At 31.5% G+C, this 18,284-nt stretch overlaps 1 protein-coding gene across 6 annotated transcripts in view; it reads right to left on the bottom strand.

Annotated features, from left to right (window-relative positions):
* The window catches only part of LOC101892885 (putative FERM domain-containing protein FRMD8P1), a 1,829,920-nt gene that overhangs the window by 1,417,801 nt on the left and 393,835 nt on the right, over nt 1-18,284 (bottom strand). The window lies entirely within an intron of this gene.

Here is an 18,284-nt window from a genome sequence, read left to right as displayed (position 1 = left end):
TTCCGATATTCATTATGTTGATGATTTTAGCGACATTGTTCATCGGAATTGTTTCAAATTTGGTATTAGAAACAGAAAATTGTCTATGCAGGTCAATGTTTTGGTATAGCCTCCATATAATGGTTCCTATCTATATTCAGTATTTTGATGATTTCAGCTGCATTATTCACCTTTTAAGATTCTCATTCTTAATGGCTTATGAATATTGAATAAATTATATGCCTATGCAGGTTTACGTCGTCGTATAGACCCTAAAATAACGGCTACATTCGGTGTTTTTAAGATTTTAAAAGAATTTTAACGGATTTTACTTTTCCATTTTGCCAAATTTGTTCCAAATGTTGGAGGGTATTCAAAAGTGGTCCGGCCAAGCTTACAGCTGTTTTACTTGTTTTTATAAAAATGAAAGACGAATACCATAAAAGAAAATCAGGTAAAGGAAGAATATGATCGATTAAAATTAGTTTCGTTACTGGTCAGCGAACCATTCCTTGCTCCGTACGAAGGACGACGACACTAATGTGAATATCGTCGCCAGGATGGACTTGGACAACCCCACCTAACATCCACGAGGTTGGGGCAGTTGCTCCTGACGAAGCATAACGAGATCATTCCTTTGAAAATCGAGTTCAGGATTTTTCCATTTATATCCCTTGTGCAATTCTACTAAATATTCCTCTTTCCAACGAAATCAAAATTGATGAGTTATAGCTTTCAATTTGAGATATCGCTTGAAAACACAAATATGTGGATCGACTACAACATATTCAGGAGACGAAAGTAGAAGGGCGCCAATTAGAAAATTACCTTATGTAAAATACATTAGAATGGGGAATGCAAAACAAACCACAATACTATATAGAAAGGTTGAAGAAAAATCCGAAGTGGCTTCTAAGTGAACTACTTTGGTTAAAAAGCAGACACATAATTAAATTTTGTGATACGACACGCACTACCGGTATACGACTTCATATCAAAGGGTCCTTCGAAATCAACACCAATAGTATGAAAAGATTGAGTAACAATGGTTCCTTCCCGAGGAAAAGCGCCCATTATTTTACTACAAGAACTCGTTTTCTGAAGAACGCGTTTTCTGTCTTACAGCGATTAACACCATACCAAACAACAATTTTGATCCAACGAATCATTAGTGGAAAAAGCTTGAAAAAATTCTTCATGTAAACGAACAAATCGGCAAGAATAGGGTAATTATATTGGTTCATGATGCGTGTATAACAGCGTTGGAGACTTTAATAAACGGTCACTAAGACGGTGGTCTTGGTCTATACAAGGGTTGAGTGAAGAAGTGGACTTTCGAAGGCAATGTATACCTATCTAACATTTATACACCTTAGCAAAATTAGTATTTGGGAAATAATGGATAGGCGAAGCTTAGCAGCTTCATCCAGAGGCTGCCAACGCAGTATGTATATGATGCTGTTAATCTATTTTTCCGCCTTGGGAACAACATATCCCGGAAGGCTTGCTCTGGGTTTTGTTAGTCCTTGCCGGGGTTGATGAAAACCCCGGAACTTGGATTTTGTCGATTTGTCACAACGTTGTCCACCCTAGATTTGTTTCGGTGCGATGTAATGGATGCACTTCAAGACCTGTTCAGGACTAAGTCGTTTGCGAGACTACAGCAGGGATTATATTGCGATTTGCTGCAGCAGCGTAGTCCTCAGCGAGTCCACGTCTTCATCGTCAAAGTCGTCGCCGGAGTATGAACTCAACCGAAGTCTCCCACGCAGCATCTTACGTTGCCGTTACAACTCCGAATTGTGCATCGTTTTGCAATTCAATTGCAACCGACACCGAGATAAACTAGATGAGATAGAAGACATTTTGAGTCGGAGAAATATTAAGATCGCAGCTATGCAGGAATATTACTGAATATAACGTTATTTTGATTGCAACGTTTTGAAGAAGGATCGCACCTGAAGTGGAGGTGGGGGATTGGCGTTCCTGTCACACCATTCGGCTCAGTAGAGACCTATCTCGCTTGAGCTAGTTCCTAGTCAGTGATTTGACAGTGGAAGTCCACCGTTTGGTACAAGAGCATAAGAGGAAAAATGGCTGGACCATCTGAAGTGTTGCAACATCAGTACCAATATGAGTAAGCTGTGAGTAAAGGTTAGGTTACATTGGAGAAATATTTGACGGAAAATGTCAAATATTTCTTTGTCACAATCTGATCCACAAATATCATTTAACGGCAAATACAAAAACAACTGATTTTGGGAAACATAATTATTTACCAGGAAACAAATATTTTACCAGTGTGCCCATGATGTGAACACTTATAACCAATTATTTTCCTCTAAACTGAATGGAAGGCCAAGATGTCTATTCAACATAATTTTCTATATATATATATATATATATATATATATATATATATATATATATATATATATATATATATGTGTATTGTAATACGCATATTTTTGCAAGTGAAATTGGATATTTCGTAAACAATTTTAATATAATTGAAAAGAATACAAACACAACAACACACTCTACCTTGATTTTATTGTACCGTGATTTATATGGCCATACATATACGCGTACATAAAAAATGTCAAAAAAAATCGTTCTGCAAACGCACATACTCCTCAAAAGTTGGTTTTTTGTTTCCCTTCTCCAAAAAAATTATACCGAAACTACATTTTGTTTGTTTGTTTTTCATTCGGGAAAATAAAGTTAGGTTTCTCGACAGATTGATTTAACAATATCACGGGGAAAATATATTTTACGAATGTGAACATGTGTCAAACATGTTTTCCCATAGCAGTATTTCTGACTGTTTAACCATACAAAATTTGTCATATATTTCACTGTAATGTGAACCGAATCGAATCTGTATGAATTTCACATTTGTTCATTCAAATGTGGGAAAACAAATTTGTGTGACAATACCTTAATGTTTAAATCGCTCTCGAAGCCTGTGAAAAGCGATGATAACCGACAATTTGTCGTGCATACGAGAGCGATGGGGCGAAGCGTACAGTACTATGTCGTATCAAATCTCTTCCTCCCGAGGTGCACCTGGTGGTCCAACTACAGAAGCCAAGTAGAAGATTGAACCAGAACAAGCCGTGTCATGTTGGTTGACTTGACCTATCAAAGACATTTGATACGGTCAATCATGCCACATTGCTTGAGGATGTGCAGAGCACTACCCTCCTGGCAAGTTTGAAACGCTGGATAATCAACTATATGTGTGGACGCCTGTCGTACGTAGAATTCCGGAACAAGAAGTCCATAGCCCGTAGATTGAAACAGGGAGTTCCCCAAGATGGAGTTATATCCCGGAACTGTTTAATCTCTTTTTTCTTTAGTTTTGTGAACCGAACTAGAAGGGAAACTATCATATCGCGCAAGCAAGCTAGAGTTTGAATTCATTCAGCAAGTAATATAGGCTTTGCTCTCACAACGCAAAAGTTATTGACTAATTAAGACCAAACTTGGATGCCAGTGATCCATGTCTACATCATAAACAGACTGGCGGAAATGCAACTAATGATTCAACGCTGTAAAATTTTTAAATTAGAACTGGTCTCAGTGTCGATCACTGGAAGATCAAATAGATCAAATGATTGTGAGCCAGCCAACGCAGAACTTTTATTAGTGAGCAGAAACTTTGACACAAAGTATTTAGACGTACGTAACCGAGAGTTGTTAATGAACATGGCTACGGAAAGGTCCGGAATATGGGCCACCATAAGATATCTTAGGTGGCAAACTCCAACTGGAAATAGACACTCTAGAAGTGGCAGATACGACTACTTTGAGGAGAACTCACGAATATAGCTGCTAAAGTTGCAGATTCACACAACAGCGGAACAAAGTCGTGACCAACACCGACGCATTGGAAAGTGCCTCTCTGCTTCCAAACTGAGCGATTATCACTTTTAAAAGGAGTGCAGACGAAAGCGTAAGCTCTCGCCCACAATCCAAGGAAGGTAAATGTGACTCCTAAAAGAGTAGCAGAGAAGATTTCCCCCATCGATCTCGACTGATAGACTGACTAGTTGGGATGCAGGGGAAGAGGGGACAATGTATCGAACATAAACTTTGGCGTAACCACAATATCAAACTTATACATATCAATATATTTATACAACGTTTATTAATGAAAGTAATCAAAAAATTTTGAATGTTACGCTTTGTTAGCTAAGTTAAGTTGGTTATATTTGACAATTCAAGTATTTACCAATTTTTTACCAATATATATATATATATATATATATATATATATATATATATATATATATATATATATATATATATATATATATATATATATAATATAATTTGCTATTATTTAATGTGTTTTTATATATTCTCAGCTCCAAATATGAATTTATGTGTAAGTTTTGAATAGGAATTCAGACAAAAGATTATGCTGCAGGGAAAAATTGGTAAATACTTGAATTGTCAAATATAACCAACTTAACTTAGCTAACAAAGCGTAACATGCAAAATTTTGTGATTACTTTCATTAATAAACGTTGTATAACGCTGTACGCTTCGCCCCATCGCTCTCGGATGCACGACAAATTGTCGGTTATCATCGCTTTTCACAGGCTTCGAGAGCGATTTAAACATTAAGGTATTGTCACACAAATTTGTTTTCCCACATTTGAATGAACAAATGTGAAATTCATACAGATTCGATTCACATTAAATAATAGCAAATTACTCCAATCCAATACTTGTCATTTGGTAGTTTTTTGGTAGTTTATACATATATATATATATATATATATATATATATATATAATTCTCTGCTACCATTGTTTTGACGAATAATGTAGTAGGTATGGTAGTAGAGAACTATTATATATATATATATACATGTATATATATATATATATATATATAAATTTATTAAATTATTTAGTCAAAATTAAGATTTTTTAAGAGGATATAAATCATATCTCATTACCAAACTATGGAAACACAATATTATATATATGACTATATCCGCTTAAAAAATCTTAATTTTGGCTAAATAATTTAATAAATTTACGTTGTATGAATCAATTGCATTTTAGTGTGCTGTGTTATCATTTAAAATAAACTCACTTTAAAATAGTCTCAACAAGATCATTATTTCAATGGCCATGGATATTAAATGTATTAGAATTTGCTGATAAAACAAAGTGTTTTTTCCAATTTTCTATGTTTATATGCTCTAAGAAAGGTATTCCGCAGAAACCAGAAACATTTTGCAACCGAAAAGAAACCTTTTGCAGCGGAATTGAAACATTTTGCAACCGAAATTAAACCTTTTGCAACTGAAATGAAACTTTTTGCAAATCAAATGAAACTTTTGGATTTATAGAAAGAAACATAACAATACATTGTTACTTTTAGTAGGTTTATGATTAAATCAGCTAATTATTACTAATATATAGGTAAGGAGGAATTTTTATTGACTTTTAATATATATATTTTTATAATATTATTTCTTAAATTTTCAGTTTTCATAAAACGCAAGTGTAGATGCAGAAAAAATAAAATGTTTTTCGACGTCTTTCTCCAAAAGACCCGATTTAGGTACCTTTTTTAAACCTCCACCATGGAAAGAAGGGTATATTAAATTTGTCATTTCTTATATACAATTATGATCTAAATTGATTTAATTATGTGCACCTGCTGTAATTACGATATTGATATGAAATTTGATGTAGGAATTTGGCACAATGTTGTATTGTGTCTAGGATGTTTGGTATTGAAAATGATACCGGGATGTTTCAAGAAGGCCTTACCTTATGTACGTTATAAAGCGAAACATTCAATAACCCATAGAGCAAATGTAAATATATATAATCAATAAAAAATCCTCTTTGTCAATATATTAGTTATAATTAATTGATTTAATTTAAAAACTACTAAAAATAAAAATGTTTTGTTATTTTTCTTTCTATAAATTTAAAAGTTTCATTTGATTTGCAAAAAGTTTCATTTCGGTTGCAAATGGTTTCATTTCGGTTGCAAAAGGATTCATTTCCGCTGCAAAAGGTTTCATTTGGTTCGCTGCTCTATCTCCATAATGGATCTGCTGTTAAAAATCAAAAAAGTTGCGGGAATCCTTTCGGTAAAATAAATTAATAGTATATTATAGCTATAAAACATTATTGTAAAGCTTAATGTTGCATTTCAGTCCTGTCGATATAATTTATATTAATAAAGGCCAAATATTGTTTCAATTAATTAAGAATATTTAATATGGAATAATTTTATGTCAAATTAATTAAGAACAATTTGTTATTACAGTAATTGAAAATTTATGATATAAATTATAAAAAATATAGATATTAATAATCAATAAAAACTCCTCTTTAACCATATGTTAGTCATAATAAGTTGATTCAATTTTTAACCTATTAAAAATAAAAATGTTTTGTTATGTTTCTTTCTATAAATCTAAAAGTTTCATTTGATTAGCAAAAAGTTTCATTTCGGTTGCAAAAGGTTTCATTTCGGTTATAAAAGGTTTCAATTCCGCTGCAAAATGTTGCTATATAGCATTTTCAGATTAAATAAAACCTTTTGCAGTGGAAATGAAACCTTTTGCAGTGGAAATGAAACCTTTTGCAGCGGGAATGAAACCTTTTGCAACCGAAATGAAACCTTTTGCAACAGAAATGAAACTTTTTGCAAATCAAATGAAACTTTTAGATTTTTAGAAGGAAAAGTAACAAAACATTTTTATTTTAGCAGGTTTAAAATTAAATCAACTAATTATAACTAATATATAATTAAAGAGGAATTTTTATTGATTATTAATATCTATTTTTTTTAATTTTTTCTTAAAGCTTCCATAAAACACAAGTGTAGATGCAGAAAGATTGAAAAAATTTTTCAAGGTACCCGAATTAGATACCTTTTTATAATCTCCTTCATGGAAAGGAGGATATATATAAAATTTGTCATTCGGTTTGTAACACCTCAAAATATTTGTCGTAGACCCCATACAGTATATACAATCATGATCATAGTTCATTTATTGATTTCCACTTATCTGTCTATTGAAATCACGACTGCTCTATCTCAATAATCAATAAAGCTGCGAAGCGGGAATCCTTTATTAGCTAAGATTAATAGTATACTATAACTATAAAAAATTATGGTAAAGCTTAAGTTCACATTTCAGTCCTAGCCATACCTGTAAAGGCCAACATTTGTTTAAATTTCTCTTTTTAGCGTTAAGCATTTGGAATTTAATAATATGGAAGCATTTTATATACCTTTTGTTATTACAATAATTGAAAATTTAAGAAATAATATAAATAATGTAAATATATATAATCAATAAAAAATCCTCTTTGTCAATATATTAGTTATAATTAATTGATTTAATTTAAAAACTACTAAAAATAAAAATGTTTTTGTTATTTTCTTTCTATAAATTTAAAAAAAAAAAAAAAAAAAATATATATATATATATATATATATATATATATATATATATATATATATAATTCTCTGCTACCATTGTTTTGACGAATAATGTAGTAGGTATGGTAGTAGAGAACTATTATATATATATATACATGTATATATATATATATATAAATTTATTAAATTATTTAGTCAAAATTAAGATTTTTTAAGAGGATATAAATCATATCTCATTACCAAACTATGGAAACACAATATTATATATATGACTATATCCGCTTAAAAAATCTTAATTTTGGCTAAATAATTTAATAAATTTACGTTGTATGAATCAATTGCATTTAGTGTGCTGTGTTATCATTTAAAATAAACTCACTTTAAAATAGTCTCAACAAGATCATTATTTCAATGACCATGGATATTAAATGTATTAGAATTTGCTGATAAAACAAAGTGTTTTTCCAATTTTCTATGTTTATATGCTCTAAGAAAGGTATTCCGCAGAAACCAGAAACATTTTGCAACCGAAAAGAAACCTTTTGCAGCGGAATTGAAACATTTTGCAACCGAAATTAAACCTTTTGCAACTGAAATGAAACTTTTTGCAAATCAAATGAAACTTTTGGATTTATAGAAAGAAACATAACAATACATTGTTACTTTTAGTAGGTTTATGATTAAATCAGCTAATTATTACTAATATATAGGTAAGGAGGAATTTTTATTGACTTTTAATATATATATTTTTATAATATTATTTCTTAAATTTTCAGTTTTCATAAAACGCAAGTGTAGATGCAGAAAAAATAAAATGTTTTTCGACGTCTTTCTCCAAAAGACCCGATTTAGGTACCTTTTTTAAACCTCCACCATGGAAAGAAGGGTATATTAAATTTGTCATTTCTTATATACAATTATGATCTAAATTGATTTAATTATGTGCACCTGCTGTAATTACGATATTGATATGAAATTTGATGTAGGAATTTGGCACAATGTTGTATTGTGTCTAGGATGTTTGGTATTGAAAATGATACCGGGATGTTTCAAGAAGGCCTTACCTTATGTACGTTATAAAGCGAAACATTCAATAACCCATAGAGCAAATGTAAATATATATAATCAATAAAAAATCCTCTTTGTCAATATATTAGTTATAATTAATTGATTTAATTTAAAAACTACTAAAAATAAAATGTTTTGTTATTTTTCTTTCTATAAATTTAAAAGTTTCATTTGATTTGCAAAAAGTTTCATTTCGGTTGCAAATGGTTTCATTTCGGTTGCAAAAGGATTCATTTCCGCTGCAAAAGGTTTCATTTGGTTCGCTGCTCTATCTCCATAATGGATCTGCTGTTAAAAATCAAAAAAGTTGCGGGAATCCTTTCGGTAAAATAAATTAATAGTATATTATAGCTATAAAACATTATTGTAAAGCTTAATGTTGCATTTCAGTCCTGTCGATATAATTTATATTAATAAAGGCCAAATATTGTTTCAATTAATTAAGAATATTTAATATGGAATAATTTTATGTCAAATTAATTAAGAACAATTTGTTATTACAGTAATTGAAAATTTATGATATAAAATTATAAAAAATATAGATATTAATAATCAATAAAAACTCCTCTTTAACCATATGTTAGTCATAATAAGTTGATTCAATTTTTAACCTATTAAAAATAAAAATGTTTTGTTATGTTTCTTTCTATAAATCTAAAAGTTTCATTTGATTAGCAAAAAGTTTCATTTCGGTTGCAAAAGGTTTCATTTCGGTTATAAAAGGTTTCAATTCCGCTGCAAAATGTTGCTATATAGCATTTTCAGATTAAATAAAACCTTTTGCAGTGGAAATGAAACCTTTTGCAGTGGAAATGAAACCTTTTGCAGCGGGAATGAAACCTTTTGCAACCGAAATGAAACCTTTTGCAACAGAAATGAAACTTTTTGCAAATCAAATGAAACTTTTAGATTTTTAGAAGGAAAAGTAACAAAACATTTTTATTTTAGCAGGTTTAAAATTAAATCAACTAATTATAACTAATATATAATTAAAGAGGAATTTTTATTGATTATTAATATCTATTTTGTTTTTAATTTTTTCTTAAAGCTTCCATAAAACACAAGTGTAGATGCAGAAAGATTGAAAAAATTTTTCAAGGTACCCGAATTAGATACCTTTTTATAATCTCCTTCATGGAAAGGAGGATATATATAAAATTTGTCATTCGGTTTGTAACACCTCAAAATATTTGTCGTAGACCCCATACAGTATATACAATCATGATCATAGTTCCTTTATTGATTTCCACTTATCTGTCTATTGAAATCACGACTGCTCTATCTCAATAATCAATAAAGCTGCGAAGCGGGAATCCTTTATTAGCTAAGATTAATAGTATACTATAACTATAAAAAATTATGGTAAAGCTTAAGTTCACATTTCAGTCCTAGCCATACCTGTAAAGGCCAACATTTGTTTAAATTTCTCTTTTTAGCGTTAAGCATTTGGAATTTAATAATATGGAAGCATTTTATATACCTTTTGTTATTACAATAATTGAAAATTTAAGAAATAATATAAATAAATGTAAATATATATAATCAATAAAAAATCCTCTTTGTCAATATATTAGTTATAATTAATTGATTTAATTTAAAAACTACTAAAAATAAAAATGTTTTTGTTATTTTTCTTTCTATAAATTTAAAAGTTTCATTTGATTTGCAAAAAGTTTCATTTCGGTTGCAAATGGTTTCATTTCGGTTGCAAAAGGATTCATTTCCGCTGCAAAGGGTTTCATTTTCGCTGCAAAACGTTTCATTTCCACTGCAAAAGGATTCATTTCCACTGCAAAAGGTTTCAATTCCACTGCAAAAGGTTTCATTTACGCTGCAAAAAGTTTCATTTAATCTGAAAATGCTATATATTGGCAACCCTGTTGTGATAAGCGTCGAAAAAATTGTGGTGCTCCGTGCTTTTGAAAAAATATTAGTTATATGTTTTATTAAATTAATTAATCTGGTAAAAAATTGTCTAAAAGTGTTCAATATTGATTTTGTAACTCAAAGTGATAATTGGTGTAGTGTTTTAAAATCTTGTTTTGTGTTTTAAGTAATATCAATTTTCAAATTATGTAGTTTTACATTCTCTCTTTTATCCTGTTTCTTTTGTTACATTAGCTAATTAGTTGTAGCAACATATCTTCTTGCGTTGTTTGTCATCTAAAAAGAGGTGCCAACATTTAAAAAAATAAAATAAAAAAAATTCCAGCTGCAGATCTAATCTTGAAAATATAATTGTAACTTATATATTAAAAAAGAAATAATTATAATTAAAATAAATAAAATTTCGTGCCCTTTTGAATTGGGTAATATTGTTGCAGAGGATGCATTCTGTGTTACCTGTTGGTTTTGTATTAATCAATGGCATGCAAAATGTGCTAGGATTAATGCAAAAGTCGTAGACACAATTAGAAATTATATTGGTGTTCGTTGGTGTTGTGTGCAATGTAGGAAGCTCTCTGCAGTCTTTTACAATTTTGTAAAGGATTTGCAGTCGGAATTGATATCGATAAAAAAAAGAATTTTCCTCACTATCACTCCGATTTGAGAATTTCTCTACATTGTTTGAGAAATACCAAGAATTAGATGAGTTTGTGTCGTCACCGTCAGTTTCTGGCCAGAAACGCAAAAGGGCTGCAAAAAAGGCACCAACTAAGGTAATGTCTAGTCGCAAAGCAATAGTTTCTGTGGAAAACACTGTTCCACAAATGGTTTTTGTTAATATCACTGATACAACTGAGACCGGATGTGAACAATCGTATGCCAGTGTTTATACACACCTAGTTCCGGTAGTTAACATCGGTATAAGTAAAGGGGTAAATAATCCTGATGTTATGGTTTCTAAGAAAACCTCACAATCTACTCGTGACATACAGGAATTATCACTTTCTTCACTTATCACTAGTGATCGTCCCGAGACTGCAACTGGCAAAACTCAACCTGTCCAAAGATCATTATCTATGGCTTCCGACATGAAAATGATATTTGCAACAAGGTTTGTACTAGAAAAAACGGCCGATGACGTAAGCTATTATATAATATCAAAAATCGAGGGGACTACTTTTTAAGATGTTATAAGCTCCGATCTGCATTTTCTAAAAGTAGATCTTCTTTCGAAATCGTTGTGCCTGAAAATATTTTTTAACAGTTAATTTTAAAAGATTTTGGCCTGCTAGGGCATTTATTAAAGAATTTCTGAAGAGATCCGATAATTTAGCTCATTTGCCTCTTATACCAGATTCGGTGCCAAAAAACTAAATGACTCATTTTCTATTTGCTATCAGAATGTAAGGGGGCTTAATACAAATTTAACCAGTTTATATACTGACAGCTTTGGTTTAAATTATAATGTATTCGTTTTCTCCGAAACATGGTTAAAAATATCTATATTAAATAGTAAAATTCTATGTTCAAAATATCAAATATTTAGAAAAGATCGTGTATGTAAAAAAGGTGGTGGCATCCTTATTGCAGTTGATAACAAATATACCACTAATTTGATTGATCTAAATTATTTTCTTGATATAGAATTTGTTGGTGTTTCCATTGAAATGGGCAAATCAAAATAGTTTGTAACTTGCTCTTATATTCCACCTTCATCTTCACTTGACATTTATAATCAGCATTTATCAGCAATAAATTTAATCACTGAAAAAATGAAAGATTCCGATCGCATACTGATCCTTGGTGATTTTAATATGCCTTCCATTAGGTGGCTTCCATTGCTAGATTCTGAAGTTTTGATTCCTTTGCCATCCGAAATGACCAGTACCCAGTATACATTTGATGTTATAAATAGTTTTTGTGACTTAAATCTTTATCAAATAAACAGTGTGAAAAATTCCCACGGCAAAATTCTTGATTTGGCGTTTGATATATTCAGAATTCCTCCAATATGCACTCCTGAAGATATATACCATCCAACTTTATATATTTCCATGAGTCACAGTTATGTAATTGAAGAGAGTCAGTCCGACTCATTTAATACTGTCCTTAATTACAAAAAAAAAAAAAATATTTTCGTAAACTTAATACCCTCATTTCCTCCGTAAATTGGGCTTCTGTGTGCCTGTGTAACAGCCATAAAGATCTAGGATATGTAATTGATAAATTTTATGATATTTTAAATAGATTTAAACTGGAATGTGTTCCAACCACCAGAGTTAAAAATTCAAATAAATATACATGGATAACCCCTGAGTTATCAAGTTTAAAAAATTCTAAAAATAAGCTTTTTCGTAAATATAAAAAATCAGGCTTAACAATAGACTATACTAATTACTCTGTTGCTAGATCTAAATATACTTTAGTGTCTCGTAGATTGTATAATATTTACTTCGACAAAATTAAAAATAATTTTAAATCCAATCCTAAATCTTTTTATGATTTTGTTAATCTAAAACGAAAAGTTTCCCCAAAGCCTTCAGTATTGAAATATAACAATAAAAAATGTGTTACAGGCACAGATATTGCTGAATGTTGCGCAGATTTTTTTGCCACAACCCATTCCAGTACATCTTGCCAAATTAAAGATTCGTGTCCTTATAAGTTATCACAGGCTAATCAAATTTGTATGCCTTTTTCAAAACGTCAGGAGGTGTCCAATAGCCTACGTAGTTTAAAATCGATTAAATGTCCAGGGCCGGATGGCATACCTAATATAATTCTTAAATATTGTTCAGAAACATTAGCACTTCCTTTAACTATATTGTTTAATTATTTACTTAAATTTGGTCACTTTCCTACTTTCTGGAAAAAATCTTATATTATACCTTTACATAAGTCTGGTAGTCTTACTAATGTGTCAAATTATAGAGGAATTGCAAAATTAAGTGCCATTCCAAAATTGTTCGAAAAATTAATTATTGCAGTAATTTTACTTGCATGGTTTTCGTAGTGGTCTTTCAACTACAACAAATCTTGTACAATTTACGTCAACAGTAATAAAAGGATTTGTTCAGCTAAAACAAACTGATACAATTTATACTGATTTTAGTAAAGCTTTTGATAGGGTTAACCATGAACTCCTAATATACAAATTAAATTATATGGGTTTCAACAAAACTTAGTCAAATGGATATCATCTTACTTACAAGATAGATCGCAAACTAGTTTTGTTTGAAGGGTATCTACCCAAAACGATCAACGTTCCATCGGGTGTTCCGCAAGGAAGTCACCTTGGACCTGTCCTCTCTCTTTTATTTATCAACGATTTTCCTAATTCCATAAATTACTCGAAATTAGTCATGTACGCAGATGACGTTAAATTATTCATTTCGCATAATTGTGATAAACAAGCTAGTTTACTTCAAAACGATTTAGATAGCCTTTTTTAATGGTCGACCAATTGACTTTTATTCCAAACTGACTTCCTTTCAGCGAAAGGCAATTGTATGAACAACGCGACGAACGATGATCAGTACAACAAATTATGTTTTTGTATAAAAACGAGAGTGGACTGTATGTTTGCAACAATTACACGCGCGTAAAGCAATAGAAATTCGAACAAAACCAACAATTTACATATGCACTATGAAACCGCGGATAGCACACTTCAAATAGAAATCTGAATTGATGTACCTGTTTCTTAGTCAAATATGTTGGTGACGATGAGAGGATCCAGTGATGTTCTCATACGATGGCAAATGACAGCAAGTCTTGGCTCGAATCCGGCTCGATACGATCAAATGTTTAACTCAGGGGAGTGGAGGAATGGCAGACAGAGTTATTATGTGATGTGAGAGGTGCGGGTGATCCGCGCGTGTGTTGAGGGTGGAAATAAGAAATTACAAAGAAATGAAACACAAGAGATTATTAGTAATAATTCTAAATAAATTTCATTCTTTATTGTGTATTTCTCTTTTCTAATACAACAAAATTACCTTTGTAATTTAGGATGGCGTAAGAGGCCTGGTTAGTATAACCGTGAACGAGGTGCTAGAGCGCGAGAAGTGTACTCTTCAACAACTAAACGACAAGTGAACGCAGAGGTTCTTGCAATCGCAGACGATCGCAGTGATCGCCGAGGATTATTGTCGATTACTACTACTACATTTACAATTATTTCCAATGAGAGGAGAGTCTCGTATGTATCAAAGTGAGCTAACCAACAACAACCAACGCCCGGTGCGTCTGCGCTCTACGGTCTCCGCCGAGGGAAGTTTGCCGAGGAGATGCCCGTTGTGTCAATCAGCATCCGTGATTGACTGGACTCGGGAAATTGAAGGCCAACTTAAAGAGGTAGTATCTACTAGATCTAAATGGAACATTAATTCTAATAGATGAGATTAGGAAACCTGAAGGTATATTACCATTTAATATTTTTAGTACAAACATGGAGTTCAACATAATACGTGTGCTTTTAAGTGTAGGCAGTCTAATTAATTTTAGCCTGCTAGCATAAGAAGGCAAAACAAAATCACTATTCCAATATAAACCTCGCAAGGCAAATAGCAGAAATTGTTTTTGCACGGATTCTATTTTATCTGAGTATATAGTACATTGAGGATCCCATACAACAGAACCGTATTCTAATATAGGTCTAACAAGAGACGTAAATAACTGTTTTATTATATATGGATCAAAAAATTCTTTGGCCCACCGTTAACCAAAACCTAACACACCATTTGCTTTATATACCATTGTTATTACATGGCTATTAAAATTTAATTTTGCATCCATCAAGAGGCCTGGATCGACAAATGAATCTACAGTTGATAATGAATGATCGCCAATATTATATTGCAATATCAGAGAAGAAGATCTGGAGAGGCACATTGAGACATAATTTAACCTGCACCATTGAAAAAGGCTATCTAAATCGTTTTAAAGTAAACTAGCTTGTTTATCACAGTTATGGGAAATGAATAATTAAACATCATCTGCGTACATAACTAATTTCGAGTAATTTATGGAATTAGGTGAATCGTTGATAAATAAACGAGAGAGAGGACCGGTCCAAGGTGACTTCCTTGCGGAACACCCGATGGAACTTTAATCGTTTTGGGTAGATATCCTTCAAACCAAAGCTGTGATCTATCTTGTAAGTAAGATGATATCCATTTGCCTAAGTTTGTGTTGAAACCCATATAATTTAATTTGTATATGAGGAGTTCATGGTTAACCCTATCAAAAACTTCACTAAAATCAGTATAAATTGTATCAGTTTGTTTTAGCTGAACAAATCCTTTTACTACTGTTGACGAAAATTGTATAAGATTTGTTGTAGTTGAAAGACCACTACGAAAACCATGCTGATATGGATTAAATATAGATTGAATTTTCAGTGAAATTACTGTAGTAATTAATTCTTCGAACAATTTTGGAATGGCACTTAATTTTGCAATTCCTATAGTATATTTATTTGAATTTTTAACTCTGGTGGTTGGAACACATTCCGGTTTAAATCTATTTAAAATATCATAAAATTTATCAATTACATATTCTAGATTTTTATGGCTGGGCACACAGAAACCCAATTTACGGAGGAAATGAGGGTATTAAGTTTTCGAAAATTATTTTTTTTGTAATTAAGGACAGTTTTAAGTGAGTCGGACTGACTTTCTTCAATTACATAACTGTGAGTCATGGAGATATATAAAGTTGGATGGTATATATCTTCAGGAGTGCATATTGGAGGAATTCTGAATATATCAAAATGCTGTGTTATATTTACAACTGCAAATCCTTTACAAAATTGTAAAAGTCTGCAGAGAGCTTCCTACATTGCACACAACACCAACGAACACCAATATAACTTCTAATTGTGTCTACGAATTTTGCATTATTCCTAGCACATTTTGCATGCCATTGATTAAGACAAAACCAACAGGTAACACAGAATGCAACCTCTGCAACAATATTACCCAATTCAAAAGGGCACGCCTTTTTATTTATTTTAATTATAATAATTTCTTTTTTAATATACAAGTTGCAATTATATTTTCAAGATTATATCTGTAGCTGGAATTTTTTTATTTATTTATTTTTTAATGTTGGCAACTCTTTTTAGATGACAAACAAAACAAGAAGATATGTTACAACAACTAATTAGCTAATGTAACAAACGAAACAGGATAAAAGAGAGAATGTAAAACTACACAATTTGAAAATTGATATTACTTTAAAACCCAAAACAAGATTTTAAAACACTACACCAATTATCACTTTGAGTTACAAAATCAATATTGAACACTTTTTTACCATATTAATTAATTTAATAAAACATATAACTAATATTTTTTCAAAAGCACGGAGCACCACAATTTTTTCGACGCTAATCACAACAGGGTTGCCATTTTGCAGCGGGATTGTAACCTTTTATAACCGAAATGAAACCTTTTACAACCGAAATGAAACTTTTTGCTAATCAAATTAAACTTTTAGATTTATAGAAAGAAACATAACAAAACATTTTTATTTTTAATAGGTCAAAAATTAAATCAACTTATTATTACTAATATATAGTTAAAGAGGAGTTTTTATTGATTATTAATATCTATATTTTTATACCCTCCACCATACTATGGAGGGTATATTAACTTTGTCATTCCGTTTGTAACTCCTCGAAATACTCATGTCAGGCCCAACAAAGTATATATATTCTTAATCTGCGTAAAATTCTAAGTCGATTTAGCGATGTCCGTCTGTCTGTCTGTCCGTCTGTCTGTCTGTCTGTTGTAATCACGCTATCTTTCGAATGAATTAAGATAGATGGCTAAAATTTTGCACACATGTTTATTTTTCCAGTAGGCAGGTTAAGTTCGTAAATGGGTCATGTAGGTCCGCGTTTTCATATAGCCCACATATAACGGTACCTCCCCATATTCGGTATTTTGATGATTTTGGGGACATTTTTCACTGGCATTGTTTCAAATTTGGTATTTGAAGTTCAAAATGGATACTACACCCTAAGACAGAAAATTGTCTGTGCAGGTCCACGTCTTCGTATAGCCCCCATATATCAGTACCTCCCTATATTCATGAAAATACACGATTTTAGTGACATTATTCACCGGAATTGTTTGAAAATTGGTATTTGAAGTTCGTAATGAATACTACAGTCTAAGATAGAAAATTGTCTGTGCAAGTCCATGTCTTCGTATAGCCCCCATATAACGGTACCTCCTGATATTCGGTATTTTGGTGATTTTAACGACATTATTCACGGGAATTGTTTCAAATTTGGTACTTGAAGCTCAAAATGGATACTACACCCTAAGGCAGAAAATTGTCTGTGCAGGTCCACGTCTTCGTATAGCCCCCATATAACTGTACCTCCCTATATTCGGTATTTTGATGATTTTAGCGACATTAGTCACCGGAATTGTTTCGAAATTGGTGTTTGAAGTTCGTAATGAATACTACAGTCTGTGACAGAAAATTGTCTGTGCGGATCCAGGTCTTCGTATAGGCCCCATATATCAGTAACTCCCCATATTCGGTATTTTGACGATTTTAGGTACAATACCCACCGAAATTGTTTGAAATGTGGTATTTGAAATTCGTAATGGATGCTACAGCCTGTGACAAAAAATTGTCTATGCTGGTCCAGGTCTTTGCACAGCTCCAATTTAACGGCACCTCCTTATATACGATATTTTGGTGATTATAGCTACATTATTCACCGCTTATGACAAACAATGCCTATGTATGTCCACGTCGTATAGACCACAATATAACGGCTATATTCGGTATTTTTAAAATTTTAACAGAATTTTTTAAGGATTTTATTTTTTAAAAATTTCCAAATTCGTTGCAAATGGTGGAGGGTATTAAAAGTTCGGCACGGCCGAACTTAGTGC

This window comes from Musca domestica, unplaced genomic scaffold (assembly GCF_030504385.1).
Source record: "Musca domestica strain aabys unplaced genomic scaffold, Musca_domestica.polishedcontigs.V.1.1 81, whole genome shotgun sequence".
In the NCBI taxonomy this organism is placed as follows: domain Eukaryota; kingdom Metazoa; phylum Arthropoda; class Insecta; order Diptera; family Muscidae; genus Musca; species Musca domestica.
The sequence above is the reverse complement of the archived record's forward strand: the minus strand, read 5'-3'. Positions and strand labels throughout refer to the sequence as shown.